This window comes from Carassius carassius, chromosome 20 (assembly GCF_963082965.1).
Source record: "Carassius carassius chromosome 20, fCarCar2.1, whole genome shotgun sequence".
Classification (NCBI taxonomy): Eukaryota; Metazoa; Chordata; class Actinopteri; order Cypriniformes; family Cyprinidae; genus Carassius; species Carassius carassius.
The window spans coordinates 15,887,579-15,903,329 of record NC_081774.1 but is presented as its reverse complement, the minus strand read 5'-3'; the positions used below and the strand labels follow the sequence as shown (position 1 = coordinate 15,903,329).

At 38.4% G+C, this 15,751-nt stretch overlaps 1 long non-coding RNA gene across 1 annotated transcript; it reads right to left on the bottom strand.

Annotated features, from left to right (window-relative positions):
- Positions 1-9,297: 9,297 nt before the first annotated feature.
- Positions 9,298-15,153, bottom strand: LOC132095810 (uncharacterized). Its single transcript, XR_009422511.1, has 3 exons — positions 14,924-15,153; positions 10,856-11,009; positions 9,298-9,953 (listed from the first exon to the last, which is right to left on the bottom strand). It is a non-coding gene; the product is annotated as an uncharacterized LOC132095810 (long non-coding RNA).
- Positions 15,154-15,751: the final 598 nt, after the last annotated feature.

Sequence of the window (15,751 nt, the reverse complement as noted above, 5' to 3'; positions counted from 1 at the left end):
CCCATTCACGTCTCATGAAGGTGGCGATGACATTGTCAAAGGAAGGTCTATTGTGGTTCTGTCTGTTTGATGATGGAAAGGCTGGCCACTTTGAGAGAAAGCCATTTTTGCAAGCTACGAGCTCTGAAATTGTGATTACAATCACATTGCAGTCTGTGAAAATAACCTGGTTAAGATAATTAATGGGTGAGTCTTCTGTGTGACTGGCACTCTGAGCATAAATAACCTGGAAATATTCGTAATAACCATGGTAACGGAGAGGTAATTGCTAGAAACTTTTCTTGTCTCCAAGATGTGATTGGAAGAAAAGGACGAAAAAATTAGTCCTTGCCCACAGTTAAACCCCCATTAATTGTATGCATTGTGTGCATTTATTTGTCACAAAAGACACTCTCAGTCTCTCGGGGGGGCTTTCTTTCAGTCAAAATGAGGGCAATTAGCCTTAAGGCTTGGGAAATGTTTTCCTCTTGCATTAAAAGGAGTTATATTTGACCAAGTGCACAGATAAGGGCTGTGAAAATTATGTCAAGTGTCAGCTTTTAAAGCTGTTCAAGTGAAAGCTTCTATTGATTGTCTTTCTGGAAAAAATACTTTCAAAACATTTTGTCTAGCTACATAACCAGGGCTGCATTTTCAATGCCAATGGATCTACAATCTACTTAGGCTTAAGATGCTTTTGGGAAACACAGCCCATATCCCATCAGTCAGAATGGGAAAACAATGTAATCACTTAACGTGATGTTATTTTCTGACAGATATTTTTAAACTCTAGTGCGACTAAAATAATCTGTAGCAATAATTTAAAATGTATTCGATAAGTCTTGTGTGTGTTCATCACATATCATCTTGTCTGAGAGTGTGCCAGTATTCAAGGAACAATGAACAATGCATAAAATATGATTCATGAAAAACTCTTTTGAACCATTTTTTTCTTTTCTTTTTTAGCCAGTAGAAATCTAACTTGCTTGTATTTTTAGTGGTGAGTTGATCAGAGTTGTTCCTGAGTGACAACTTATTTGGTTATGTCAGGAAAACACTATTTCACAAAAAAGAAATAATAATGATAATAATAAAATACTATTGTCTAAAGTTTATTATTACATTTATTTAGGTTCAGCTGTTAGGTTGAATCTACTGAAAAGGAAACATTGATTGGTTGGCATATTGGAACTGAAATCAAAAACCTTTTTTCTCTTTTTAAGCAAACGCAAGAGGAAAACATTTATTTAAAAAAAAAAATATGGTTTTAGTTTTTTTGGTAACAAATAATAACCCTGATAAAGCATAAATGTAGTTTACAGTCAAACTTGGCGTCAAATTTTGTAAATTAGAAGTACCTTCAACCTTTCTATTCTCTGCCGCCCAGGCTGGATTACAACTGAGCCTGCTGCAGTGCGTTATGGGATTTCCATCTCTGCGAAGGATGTCAGGTCCTTCTGTCACTGGAACCCACATAAGGGAATCTGTCAAGCTGACTCCTCTATGAAGCACGTCCTCGCTCAACCACACAACAACAGGTTTGAATCTTGCAACAGAGCGAGGCGCTGGAATCTTGTGATTAATAAAGATATTATTCAAGCCTGCATTCTCTTTGCTCTGTACAGGCGAAGGAGAATTCCTGGCATGTGCGCGAGTGGGATCGCTCAGTATGAATGAGTGCAAGGTAGACGTGGAGAATGCCGAATGAATGGCACCATGTTGGAGGAATGGTGGCCAGAAGCACAGAGAACGAGATCACCCAGATACTGCTCATTCCTGCTCCGCTGTCGTGCACTTGGGTTATGTTGTCTCTCTTTGACGTGCAGCAGTCTGTGCATGCATGAGGTACTCAAACAGCATATGTAATGACCACCCATCACAGGACAGCTAATATTCTGGATTTTGTGGAGGAGAGGGGCCATTCTGAGGGCCTGCCGCGCCCCACCTCTCTATGGGGGACAGTGGAGGGCTTTGTTCCCCTCTCATGCCTTGCATTCCCCATGCAGCCAGGCCCATGTGCATGGCAGAGTTCATAGAGTGGGGACAGGAGCCTTTTTCTCTTCTGCTAAATCCAGCCTCAGGCACACCTATTTAACACAAAATGAACCTACGGTTCCGGGATCCCTATAATTAAATAAATACATCCCGAGACAATGAGAGCAGAGTGGGATGATGGAAGTTGCTGGATGAATGTTTGGGTGGGGATTAATATATGCCTGGCAGCAAAAGGAACAAATATTGTATAAGATGCTTTTGGCTTAGTGAGTATGACAGAGAATCACACATTCATTTATGGGTTACTCTGAGAACTAGCTGCTTATGGGATTGTTTTTGCAAATGTTTGGCTCCCTACATACCAATTAATTAGTGTAAGGCCATAGTTGAAATCCTGAAGTTGCTTCATTGGCTAATGCAACATGAAATTAAATTAAATTAATCCAAGTGACATCTTTGGTTCAACTGTAATGTTATGAAGCTTCGAGAATACTTTTTAGACAGTATTGTCTGAGTACAAGTCTGACATGGAAGAGAAGGAATTGTTGAATAAAGTCGTTATTTTTGTTTTCGAGCACAAAAAAGTATTCTCATAGCTTCATACAACTGATGTCACTTGGACTATTTGAATGATGACCGCTAACTGCTGCATTTTGTAATGTGGCGACACAGATTTGACGGACATAGCTTTTACTTGCTTGTTCTGTCACACAGGTCTCTAGTTGGTGCTCCGTGATTGGCTGATTCCTTTTCGCTGAGAGAAGAGTGGGGAGTCGCCTCCAGGCCGCTGTTGTTACCTCCATCCAAACGAATTGGAGCAGACATTTCAGGGCTGGCTGTGCTGCAAGCTCCCTGTAGAGGATTTGTTTAATGGAAATGTGGTGTAGGCAACATCCCCCAGAGGGACACTGAGCTGTAACAAATCACAAGGACGTGCGCAGAAATATGACATTTTACCCGCCACTGGCATCACTAATCATTAACACCATGATGTAGTGAACACACACACACACACACACACACACTGCCTGTGAGTCCGCACACCTGCTCTTGCGTCCATTTTGTGCCGCCCATTAATGTGCAAGCAAAGGCCCTGACTGCTTTATCAGAATGCTTGAGGCACTGATGATCAATCTAAACCATTTGAAGCTGAGCTGCTGGTGGTGTTGTGCTGTTATCATATCCATTTTAATCATACAATAATACTCAAAATAGATGTGTACTCAGTGGCTTTGTTCTGAGACCTAGTGAGCTGCCTTGCAGACTACATAGACAGCAGCCTTCTAAGGCAGCATCCTAACTGAAAGGGGAGCTCATAAGTGCATGATTTGGAAGACTCTACATAGGCAACTCAACTTTTACCAACAGTTCTATTTCAATAAAAGAAATTGAAGAACAACAATACAATGCAATACTTTAAAAATAGAAATATTGAAACTTGCAGGTAACATTTTGGATAAAATATTTCTTTAAATGAATTTATTTTAAAAGAGAAAAATTAATAAAGAAAAACATAAAAATAAATATTTATTTTTAAACACATAACATAAAATTAACTTTGTAATATTAAATTAGTTATAAGCTTTAATTTTATAATCCACATTTCTCAAGATTTTTGCAATGCAGTACACCCTTTTGGAGCATTCTTTGCAACTTTATAAACATAAATATATTTAACATACATGCACAAATTGTGTTAAAAATATTAATTTATTTATTTATTTAAAAGAAAGAAAGAAAGAAAGAAAGAAAGACAATGTATTAAATAATGTATATGTATTTATTATTTTATAGATAATTTTTTTAACTGTTGAATGAATTATAAGTATTTTTATAAAATCAATATTTGTCTTCAGCTTCTTAATTATACATTATGGAAGGCTGCATGATCAACAAGCCTACATTGTGTAACAGCCTTTGTGATTGTATAAACATAAACATACATAACATATGCATTCACATATTTACTTCAATAAATTCAATAAAATAAAAATTATATATATATATATATATATATATATATATATATATATATATATATATATATATATATATATATATATATATATATATATATAAAGTACCCACCAAAAGTTTGGACACACCTTCTCATTCAAAGAGTTTTCTTTCTTTTCATGACTATGAAAATGGTAGATTCACACTGAAGGCATCAAGGGCTATTTGACCAAGAAGGAGAGTGATGGGGTGCTGCGCCAGATGACCTGGCCTCCACAGTCACCGGACCTGAACCCAATCGAGATGGTTTAGGGGTGAGCTGGACCACAGACAGAAGGCAAAAGGGCCAACAAGTGCTAAGCATCTCTCGGGGAACTCCTTCAAGACTGTTGGAAGACCATTTCAGGTGACTACCTCTTGAAGCTCATCAAGAGAATGCCAAGAGTGTGCAAAGCAGTAATCAAAGCAAAAGGTGGCTACTTTGAAGAACCTACAATATGACATATTTTCAGTTGTTTCACACTTTTTTTGTTATGTTTATAATTCCACATGTGTTAATTCATAGTTTTGATGCCTTCAGTGTGAATCTACCATTTTCATAGTCATGAAAATAAAGAAAACTCTTTGAATGAGAAGGTGTGTCCAAACTTTTGGTCTGTACTGTATATATATATATATATATATTATTATTATTATTATTATTATCATTATTATTATTATTATTATTATTATTATTGATGCTTTTTACAAAATGAATAAATCGTATTTTTATAATCAACATTTGTCTTTCTTCAGCTGCACGTTTGCAGCAATGCATTATGGGAGGTTGCATAATCAAGTTGCTCTTTTGGAACAGCCTTTATTATTGTGACTTTATTAACATGAATATACATAATATCCATGCACAAATTTAGTTTAAGAAGTATTTATCTCATCAACAAAATGAATTACGGAATATTTAATCATTTTTATTGATTATTATTAATGTTTTTCTATCAAATAAATTAAAATTATTTTATATTATCAACATTCTCTCTTTTTTTTCTGCAAGTTTGTTGCAATGCATTATGGGAGGGTGCATAATCAAGTCGCCTACCTCTTGGAACAGCTTTTTCATCTTTTGCACCCCGATGAGGCCTTAAAACGCTGCCTACGGTGGCAGTTCACTAGGTTTCGGAACAGAGCTAATATGTTGCATGCACCATAAAGCTAATGCGAGGAAGGAGGAGAAGAGATCAGGTTAAGCTAAGGGGTGAAACACCAACAGCGTTGGCCAGTCTGTTGGGGAAGTTAAGGGTGGAGGAGGCAGCTTTGTACAGAGACGGTGGGCGGGTGAAAGTGTCTGATGTAGACAGGAATGAGCTCCGACAGCTCCACTAAGGACAGAGGAAGGAGCTTATTTCATGGCTGATTTGTTTTCATATCTGGAGCAACAGCAGGAGAGTGTGGGATAGAGGCACGGTGCGAGGGATTGAAAGCGGCGGAGGAGTGCAGGTCCAAGGGGGAGCTGTAAAAGGAGAGGAAGAAAGGGAGAGTGTACGGAACTGAGGAGACATGATAGGGTATGGAAACAAAAGGGGGAGGACTAAGTGTTGCCAGGTGGTCAAGGCCAGTGAGAACATGCAAAAGAACTTTGAGAAAGAGAAAGAGCTGTAGCACTGAGGAACCATACGCACTTTCCTGCTACACAGTATGCAAAAAGCGTGTTAAATGAGTAGGATGTCCGAATATTCATGATGCAGTAGGTGAACCAATCCTGGATGACATAATGCAAAGTGTTCATCCAGTGGAAGTTTTTATTGAAAAAAATTATTCATTGAACATACTATATACAATGCCCTAAATGTATGTATTTTTTGTGAAGAAAAAGTGTTTAGTTTTACATGTATAGCAGTACATTAGGAAAGTTTTGGGACATATTTCCATGTCATAGTTGCATCTGAACTGGCCTGTCAAACATCTTGTACCTTTTAACTAAAAATGACAAAAATACACAACAAAATGACATGAGTGTGCACATTTATACATTTCAGAAATCTACCTGAAATGGTAGACTATCTGGGGACTTTTGGAATGCACTTTCAACATACTATTGGGACACACTCATTCTAATTCTGAATATTGTTTAGGACAGATGCAGTTGGGATGCAGCGTTAAAGAGAACGTTAGCCCAAAATTGAAAATTCGTTCATCAATTACTCACCATCATGATGTTCCAAACCTATATTAGTTTCTTTCTTATGTTGAACACAAAAGAAAATATTTTGCTGGCCAAACAATTGACGGTAGCCATTGACTTAGTAGCCATAGCCATTTTTTTTATTTTTTTGTCCAATGGAAAACCATGGGTACTGTCAACTGTTTGCTTACCAAAAATCTTAAAAATATCTTTTTTTGTGTTCAACAGAAGAAAGAAACCATACAAGTTTGGAACAATGTAAACACCTTTAGGCCATTTATTTGACCGCACCTGTAGTCCTTTAAATGAATAGTTCACCTAAAAATGAAAATTCTGTCATTATGTATTAACCTGTTTGACGTTATTTCTTCTGCAGAATATAAAAGAAGATATAGAAAAAAGCTTTTTCCCCCCACACAATGAAAGTGAATGGGGTCCAACAACATTCTTTAGAATATCTTCTTTTATGTTCTGCAGAAGAAACTGCAACAGATTTGAAATTACATAAAGGTGTGTAAACGATGGCAGGATTTTCTATGCACATCAAACACCTTTCTAGTCTGAGATGTAAGCGCAGGAGGACCGTCTGAGAGGGCCTTACCTTGGGGTGGTGTTGGGGTGGTGGTGTTGGCGCAGTGGATAAGACACACGTCTTTGGCGTGAGAGACCCGGGTTCGAATCCACTGTGAGACACCAATGTGTCCCTGAGCAAGACACTTAACCCCTAGTTGCTCCAGAAGCGTGTGACCTCTGACATATATAGCAATTGTAAGTCGCTTTGGATAAAATAAATGTAATGTAAATGTAAAGCTATACACTTTGGAGGTGTTCTATACACTCTCAGAGAGGAACATACTGGACCTGCAGTGAAAAACTTGAAAGAATCCAGAACATGTAAAAAGTGAGAAGTTCAGACATGAATAATAATCTTTCTTGGCCAATTTCCAGTGTCTTTTATTTCTTATTGAATCCGCACAGCGCTCGCTTTTCAAAATGTGCACTAATACGTCGATATTTACCACTTCAGAAATAAGTGTGGAACTACTTGAAATTCAAAACTGTCCTTGTGTTTTTTATAGCCTCTTATCACAGTGCATGTTAATCATCCTTCTGTTTTAGCATGTCGAAACAGTCATCAGAACCTTCAGAGCTCTTAGTCCCTGAGCACTGTTCACAGTAAACGACATGGAATTCACTTCGCCTCTCCATCATTTTGTTTCCCAGGAAAGTGAGCCTTTCTAAAGCCATTTTGAGAATGTAAGAGCCCATCTTCCTTTATGCGTGGCGGTTTGGAGGTGGGCATAAAGTATGTTGGGGAAAAGCCAAAGTGACATGCTTGTTTGAAAGAAGTACTTGAACATACTTCAAAAACAAAGAGCACCGTCACACACCGCAGTTCCATCCCTCTGGTTTGAAGGTTGGCTGGTGTCATTGGCTACAGCGTACATTTATAGTGCTCTTGTCTATTTGGCAACCGTTCTCTTTTTCCATTGTGACAACTGGTTGTCATGGCACCTGTTGCGGTGCTTGGTGCCAAATTATTGTTACCGTTGATTGGTGACATCACCACTTTCATCTTCATCTCAGGAGTGAGGCTGAGCAGAAGAGCGAACGCTTTGAAATCAAAAGCTGGGGAGTCACTTCTGGAATCCAGCGCTATCAATCTGACCCCATTCTGAATTCAGAGCTCATCCCCTCTCATCATTATTTGTGACAGCACAGATCTGGAGCCCTACATGTGTGTGTGTGTGCGTGTGAATCACGACACTGCCAAGAAAGAGGTTGTTTTATTCCAGACTATTCCTCTATTGAGGGGCACGGAAATTATTATCCACCATTCAAGACATTTTGAGGATGTTTTCCACTGTAGACCATTGCTCTTGGCCCTCGGGGTGTGTTGGACAAGTTTAAAGAGCTGAGTTACACCACTGTCACATTTGGACACATGATTCTTTTCTTTTTATTGAGTTGGGATGTTCGGGGTAAGATGTGTCACCCCTTGTTTCTAGGAACGGTTCACAAACTAAAGTGGCAGCAGTGCTTTCAGCAAATGGGTGAATATTATGGGCAAGTTGGCTGAATGACATTCTATTTTGTCTTTAATTTAAGATTAATCTTTTTATAACTGTATCATTTATATAAAAAGGATATGTGTGTGTTTTGAATAATGTAAGGTTTCTTACTACTTTTAATCAACTTTTCAATTTCACTTGTTTATTTCAGTGGCCCTGCAGTGTGACACAAATTCTCAAGTAACAAATTTTACAAAATGGTTTACAAAATGCTGTTTAGTCTGCGCAGATTGCCTCATGAGCAGAACACCAACATAAAGCGCCATTGGACTTCAGGCATACCAAGTTCGAATCCTGGCTCAAGGACCTTTCCTGATCATCTCCCACTTCACATCCTGTTTAATGTAAGTTTAACAGTTAATATTTGACCTTCAAGTCCACTGAATTAATTTATATTATCTATATAAATTCAAAACATAAAAACTACAACTGTAAGAATCAATTAAATAGTGTCACACTGCAGGATAGAAAAAAAAATGCACACAGTAGGTGTTTCCAAAGAAATGCCTGTCTAGAAATCTGACTTTGTGTCCAAAAGATGAAAAATAAAGAGGTAAGAAGGCACATGTGGTCCGAGATACCTTCAATTGATTGATTTTTGAAAGCAGCAAAGATGTATTTTTCACTGCTTGTGATGTCCCACAATCCTGATTGTTCGAATTTCATGACAGTTTAGCTAAAAAATAAAATGGCATTGGAAAGAGTTGGTTCATAGGCCGTTTGTCTGTAAATGTTTTTAAATGTCTTTTTTGACTTCTGATATAATTTCTAGCAAGAAAGCAGTATTGCAGTAATTCATTAGTACGTAATAATTTGTTAATGCTGCCTCGGAAGCCCAACTAAAATCAGTTTCAGTTCATGCACAAATGCTTCCTAAGCTTTTATGACTTTGCCACTCTTCAAGGATTTATTTATTTATTTGGATGAAATAAAGAGCCATATTTTTATAGAGTCATCTTGTAGACTCCAATGACATGATAGTTTTTCCCCTTTAATTTAATTCTTTGGGGGCATATAGATAGCTTTATGTTCTATATTTCCCAAAATTATAATATGAAATTCAAACATATTGAGAAAGTTGATAACTGAAGTAAAAGTAAACATTATTTCCTATGATTCCCATTCCAACATAAGCTTTTCAGACAACATATCTGTTATACTTTTGAGTTATTTATAGACTATATTTTCAGAATGAGTATTGCAAATAAACGCCTGTGTGGCTCATCAAAATCGTAAAAAGGTAAAAAGTGTTTCCATTTGCAAGTGTGTGTGCACAGTAGAGGTGTGTGTCACACTTTGGACAGCTCTCTCTAAACTCAGTGTCTGAGCTGCTCTAGTTAGCTAATGGTCCCTGCGATGTGTTCCCTCTGTGGTGCCATTACTCTGCATTCCACATGGCTGGAGCACTAATAAACAAACTGTGAAATGCATTAAATTCCGCAGAGAAATTTGCAGGGACAAAACATACCCTCTTTTCAGCAGTATTTAGATTTTTTTTATTGTGACTTTCTAACCGAGAGGTTTTTTAATTGTCCTTGATTGGAAACGCAGTGAGCCCAATCATTTCTCCTCTGCTTTGTAAACAGATCTGTTCAAATCTCTTGAAAAGTGTGAAATGACTGCACCGCTAGTAACCTCCTCTAAATGCCCCTGTGCTCTCTATCTTCTGGTTGGAGGCTTGGCTCCTATGTCCACATATCCCTCTGTTTATTGTTGGAGGAGATCTCCATTCGTCAGTCTGGCACTTGGTTTACCCTTACACTAGAAGAGGCCTGAGGAGGGATGGAGGGGGGGGCAGAGAACAGGTCATGAACAGTGTGTGATAAAACAGCTGTGCCTCGCCAGTTCTAGTATTCTTATCAGTCTCAAAGCTACCTATGCATACTAGTAGCCACTAGTGTTTTCACAAACAAAAAAATGGTTTTAAGTCACTTATTTCTATGTTTTTCTGTAGTACGTCAGTAGTAAATATCAGTTTACATTTCTAAACATCATTTTTGCTATTAAATGTAATAATCTAGTGAGATTTTTGTTTGCACAAGGAGTCTGACAGCAGCCAGTGCTCCACACGGATATCTGATCTCACCATCATCCAGTCTGTCTGGAATAACATGAAGAAACAGAACAAACTGAGATAGACTCAATCCAGAAGAACTGTGGCAATGTCTCCATTTTGTGCTTAAGAAACATTTATTATTATCAGTGTTATACAGTTTAATTCATTTATAAAAAAAATTCTGGAAACCATCATACATTTTTTTTTCCAGGATACTTTAGAAGTTCAAAACAACAGCATTTATTCTAAATAATAAAAAAAGAAGTATTATACATTTCTGTACTGTCACTTACTATAATAAATCTTACATTTAAACAAAAAAAAGATATTTATTTATCAATATATTATGTGTATAAGTAAAATTTTGTCATAAACAATTTCAGGACAGTTTATCATTTTCATGGGCAATCGAGAACAAAAAGTGCCACCTATGATTATAATTTTATATCAGATAAGTGAAAAACTACCTGAATTTATTCCGTCAATTCAATCATATCTGTCCTTTTTTGCATGCTCTCTCAGCAGCGATTAAAATCTTGTACCACACGTTATACCTCCCCTGTTGAATCCAGTGGGGAGTGTCTTTATGAAGAGAATCAAATAGCATAAATGAATTACCTTTTTTCTTTCCTCTCTCACTTAAGGAGATGAGTCTACATTCCACCCTGCAGCCCTCCACCATAAGAGTGTCTATATCTGGAAGTGAACTGAGTGGTCTTGGCAAGATGCTGAGATGGACATCAGTAATTCTGGAAACCCATCTCGCAAAAGTCTTCAGTGAAGAAAAGAGATGATGATGAATGGACCAGTTACACCAAGTCAATGCATTTCTTTTTGGGTCGTTCACAACACCATGGATGAACCAATGTGAGTGTATATGTGTGCGCATGTTTAATGCACTCGCGTAGCTACGGGTGGGCCTGTCATTGGCCTCACAATGTAGCCTAACAATATTCAACAATAATGTATTTTTGACACGAACATTAGTAAGTTGCTCTGTTTCATTTTAGTTTAACATACTTAGCTAAACTTCAGTGTCCCTCTGTGAAATGTGCTCGTCGTTGTGAAGGGGGTATGGGCTGTTCGCAATCTGACTGCGAAATGCGCTATGCGGGCATTTCATCATCACCATGACAACCAAACAAGAATCAAGAAACATTATAGTCTGCCACTATATCAGTAACAGATTGCATTGATCTAATCGAAGGGCTTAAGGAGAGCTACAGTACATTCAGGAATGAAGAAAATGACTTTGAGAAAGTTATGGCACTGACGGATGATTTGATGAAAATGCATGACATTGTGAATTTTGACGTCACTGGGGCACGAAAGAGGAAGTTGCCAGGTAAGTTGGGCGATATGTTGATGCAGATCCAGTGGGCAAAGCATCACCTGTCAAGGACAACTCTGACCTGAAACAATTGTGGAATGATATACTAGACAGGCAGATCATGGAACTGAACTCCCGTTTTAAGGCTGACACGTACGGTTTAATGAGAGCAGCCGCTGCGTGCTTGCCTCAATCGAACACCTTCGGCAAAAAGACTCTGTTACAGCCTGCCCGTCCGCACTTTAACATCGCTGTTGATGATTCTGAACATGAGGTGTTTGTTCAGCAACTAGAAAAAAAAGTATCAAATGGCAGGGCATTTCCATCACTTGTGGAGGTGCTCGATGCATGCCCATGCGATATCTTTCCAAGAATGAACCGTCTCCTGCGAGTCCTCATCACACTACCAATAACAAGCTGTACTGTCGAACGTTTCTTTTCCACTGTAAATCGGATAAAAACTAGTATCAGAGCAACAATGTTGACACATAGACTGAACTCTTTGTCCCTTCTCTCATTTGAGAGAGAATTGACTGAATTGGACTATAACGAAGTCATTGCAGTGTTCAACTCAAAGCCCCGTCGTCTCCTGTTATAAGCGCATCAAAAGTAAGCCAATCTACGTTTACTATGTACACTAGTTGCCTAGTTAATGTTGTTATATAACGTGGTTTATGTGGCCGCTGAGCCAGACCAAGCTCTGTTTTTACACACTGTCCACTACTGTCCTGCTGATTTAATGATGGTGTTTTTTGCATCTGTCAGATGCGCGTGTGTGTGTGGTGTGGCCGCGCGCAGTGGAAATGCTTATCGTTATGTTCTTAACACTGCTTATGATGACATGATACATGCTTGTGCTCTCATTAAACTGTGGTGTATTCAAGAAGCAGGTGTACTGTAGTTGTGTTGGCCTATTTTGATAACAGATGCATTTTAGGCTGTGCCCACCTGATTTTCTCTGGGCCCACCTACTTTGTGATTCCTGGCTACGCTACTGGTTTAATGGCATTCAGGAGGAAGGGCTTATGAAAGATGTGTGCTCACATCTCTAATAAGAGAGACTGATGAGGGCTGACACACCTTGCCTGCCTCATGTTATCAGTCATTAGTGAGAGTGCACCAGATTATGTGGGCCATGACCTATGTAATGGTGAATTACCTTTCCTCCATTCTCGCTGCTTCTCTCTCCACTCTCCCTCCAAATATCTGAGCCCGATATAGCTTGAACCGAGTAAGCTCACACGTCAGACCCAGACAGAACAAGAAAACCACACCGCTATATAATGTATCTCTCAATTATACTCCAGTGATAATTGCTTTGGAGCATATCCCTGGTGCTTCCCCTGGTGTAAAACTGATACCTAGGCCGATATGGTGCAGACCATCTGGTGGTTCCTCTAGCAGACAATGGTCTCGTGAGATGGGGGTTGATGGAGAGCATTTGGCTTTGCTCAGGATATCAGCTTTTAATGCAGTGGTCCAGAACACTATGCTCAGTCAAAAGGACAGGATGGGATGGAGCGCTTCGGAGGCCTGCGAACGCTCAATGCCATTAGAGGGGGAGAAGGGTTGCAGGCAATGAAAGGGCCGGATGGAGACTCTTATGAATAGTGCATGATTTATGATCTTTAATTTACTGTGCTTTCAGAGTGCATGATGTTAAGTGGAACGGTGCTATTGCAGGTATGGTGAGCTCCAAGGACCAGACCGCGACCCTGAATGCTGGATGGAGCTGCTTTTATGTTGACATTCTGCAGGACCAGGTGTGGGAAAATGAGCAGCCCGGCAGGTGCCAGTATTCAAAACTGTTGTTTGAGAGGGAATCCTTAAAGAACTGGAGACAGCAGGAAAGTAATTAAATATGATTTCACAGCTTAATTGTGTTTACAAATAACTTCTTTAGCTTGTCATGCTGTTGGAGAGAATGAAAGGCTAGTTGTGTTGTCTACTGGCTCTTTAGTCACAATGAGTGGGCAGTGATGAGGGGATTAAAAGAGAGAGAGAGAGAGAAAGAGAGAGAGAGAGAGAGAGAGAGAGAGAGAGAGAGAGTTTCTTAGTTTTGCCACTAAATGATTGCAAATGGTGGACTTGGAAACAGAAGGAGCGTGATCACACTTACCAGCAATCAAGAATTCAAAAGCAACCAAACTCTTTGTTGTTTGAAAAAATGGACCTTCTCTCAGATGTTGTGAAATCCCCATGATTGGAAAACCATGTTAAAAAAACAACAACAAAAAAACACACAAAAAACTGTGACTAGGTTTGTGTGGCATTCAAATTGAATTCCTAAATTTTAATTACAGGATTAGTTCACTCGAGAATTACAATTCCTTGATAATTTACTCATCCCCATGTCATTCAAGATGTGTATGTCTTTCTCTCTTCAGTTGAAAGGAAATTAAGGTTATTGAGGAAAACATTCCAGGATTTCTCTCCATATAGTAGACTTCTTTGGCCAATGGGTTGAAGGCCTAAACAGCAGTTTCAATGCAGCTTCAAAGGACTTTACACAATTCCACTCGAGGATGAAGAGTCTTATCTAGTGAAACAATCGGTCATTTAAAAAAAATAAAATAAAATAATCCTTTTTAACCACAAATGCACTAGCTCTGTGATGCACATCCACGACTCCACGCATTACATAATCATGTTGGAAAGGTCATGAGTGACAAAACTACGAGAGTACTGCAGTGTTTAAAATTGTGGAGAAGGAGGACCATTCAAAAGTTGTTGTATATTGAACAACATATTAATATGTCTTTGTATCAGTTTATTGTTTAAAATTGTCAGTTTGTGTGCATATCCTAAATGTTTAAATCTTTGGAAACCTGAAAGATTTCTTCTGTGACCTTTCCAATTTCATTTACATGCATGGCAGAGCTAGTGCAAAATGAGCACTTGTGGTTAAAAAGTATATACATTTTTATATTTTTGGGAAAATCCAATCGTTTCGCTAGATAAGACCCTTATTTCTCAGCTAGGATCATCTAGATCCCTTTGAAGCACTGAAACTGCATTTCGGACCTTCAACTCTTTGGTCTCTGTTGAAGTCTACTATATGGAGGAAAATCCTCAAATGTTTTCCTCGAACACCTTAATTTTATTTCGACTGAAGAACGAAAGACATGAACAACTTGGATGAAATAGGGGTGAGTAAATTATCAGGAAATTTTAATTCTGGAGTAAACTAATAATTTAAGTAGCAAACCTTTTAAAAGAATTTAAAGGAATCCATAATATGATGATTTTAACATACAAAGGCAAAGATTAATAAACATCTTTGCCCTCATAAAACCACCCTTTGAAAGTTTTGAAAATGATTTTGGACCAGAGAGAAAGCACACTGAATGCATTACCCGAGTTGAATTTCTTTAAATTATAATCCAGTAAATTCCTCTTACTGTCATTCTAATTCAACATTGCGGTTCAACGTCCTGTGGGTGTGGCCAGTTTGATTGTAGTTCATACTCTAGAATTGAAAGAGAACCAAATATTCAGTTCTGCAACACATCAAACAGAATCCTTAAACTATTTGTGATGAAAATTCTATACAAATATTTACTTTCCAAAAACAAAGCTGCTTCTAATATTGACGCAGCTCAACATATATATAACATGCTACGAAACATGTTGTCTGTTTCTGATGCAGAAAAGCTAGTTCATGCATTCATGACCTCTAGACTGGACTATTGTAATGCACTTCTAGGTGGTTGTCCTGCTTCTTCAATAAACAAGCTACAGGTAGTTCAAAATGCAGCAGCTAGAGTCCTTACCAGGTCAAGAAAATACGATCATATTACCCCAATTTTACAGTCTCTGCACTGGCTACCTATTAAGTTCCGTATCAGTTACAAATTATCATTACTTACCTATAAGGCCCTAAATGGTTTAGCTCCTGCGTACCTAACTAGCCTTCTACCACGTTACAATCCATCACGCACCCTAAGGTCACAAAACGCTGGACTTTGGTTGTTCCTAGGATAGCAAAGTCCACTAAAGGAGGTAGAGCTTTTTCACATTTGGCTCCCAAACTCTGGAATAGCCTTCCTGATAATGTTCGGGGTTCAGACACACTCTCTCTGTTTAAATCTAGATTAAAAACGCATCTCTTTCGCCAAGCATTTGAATAATGTATCTTAAATTGTGAGTATAGTTGTATCTGATCAAATGTGCATTCTTATTCT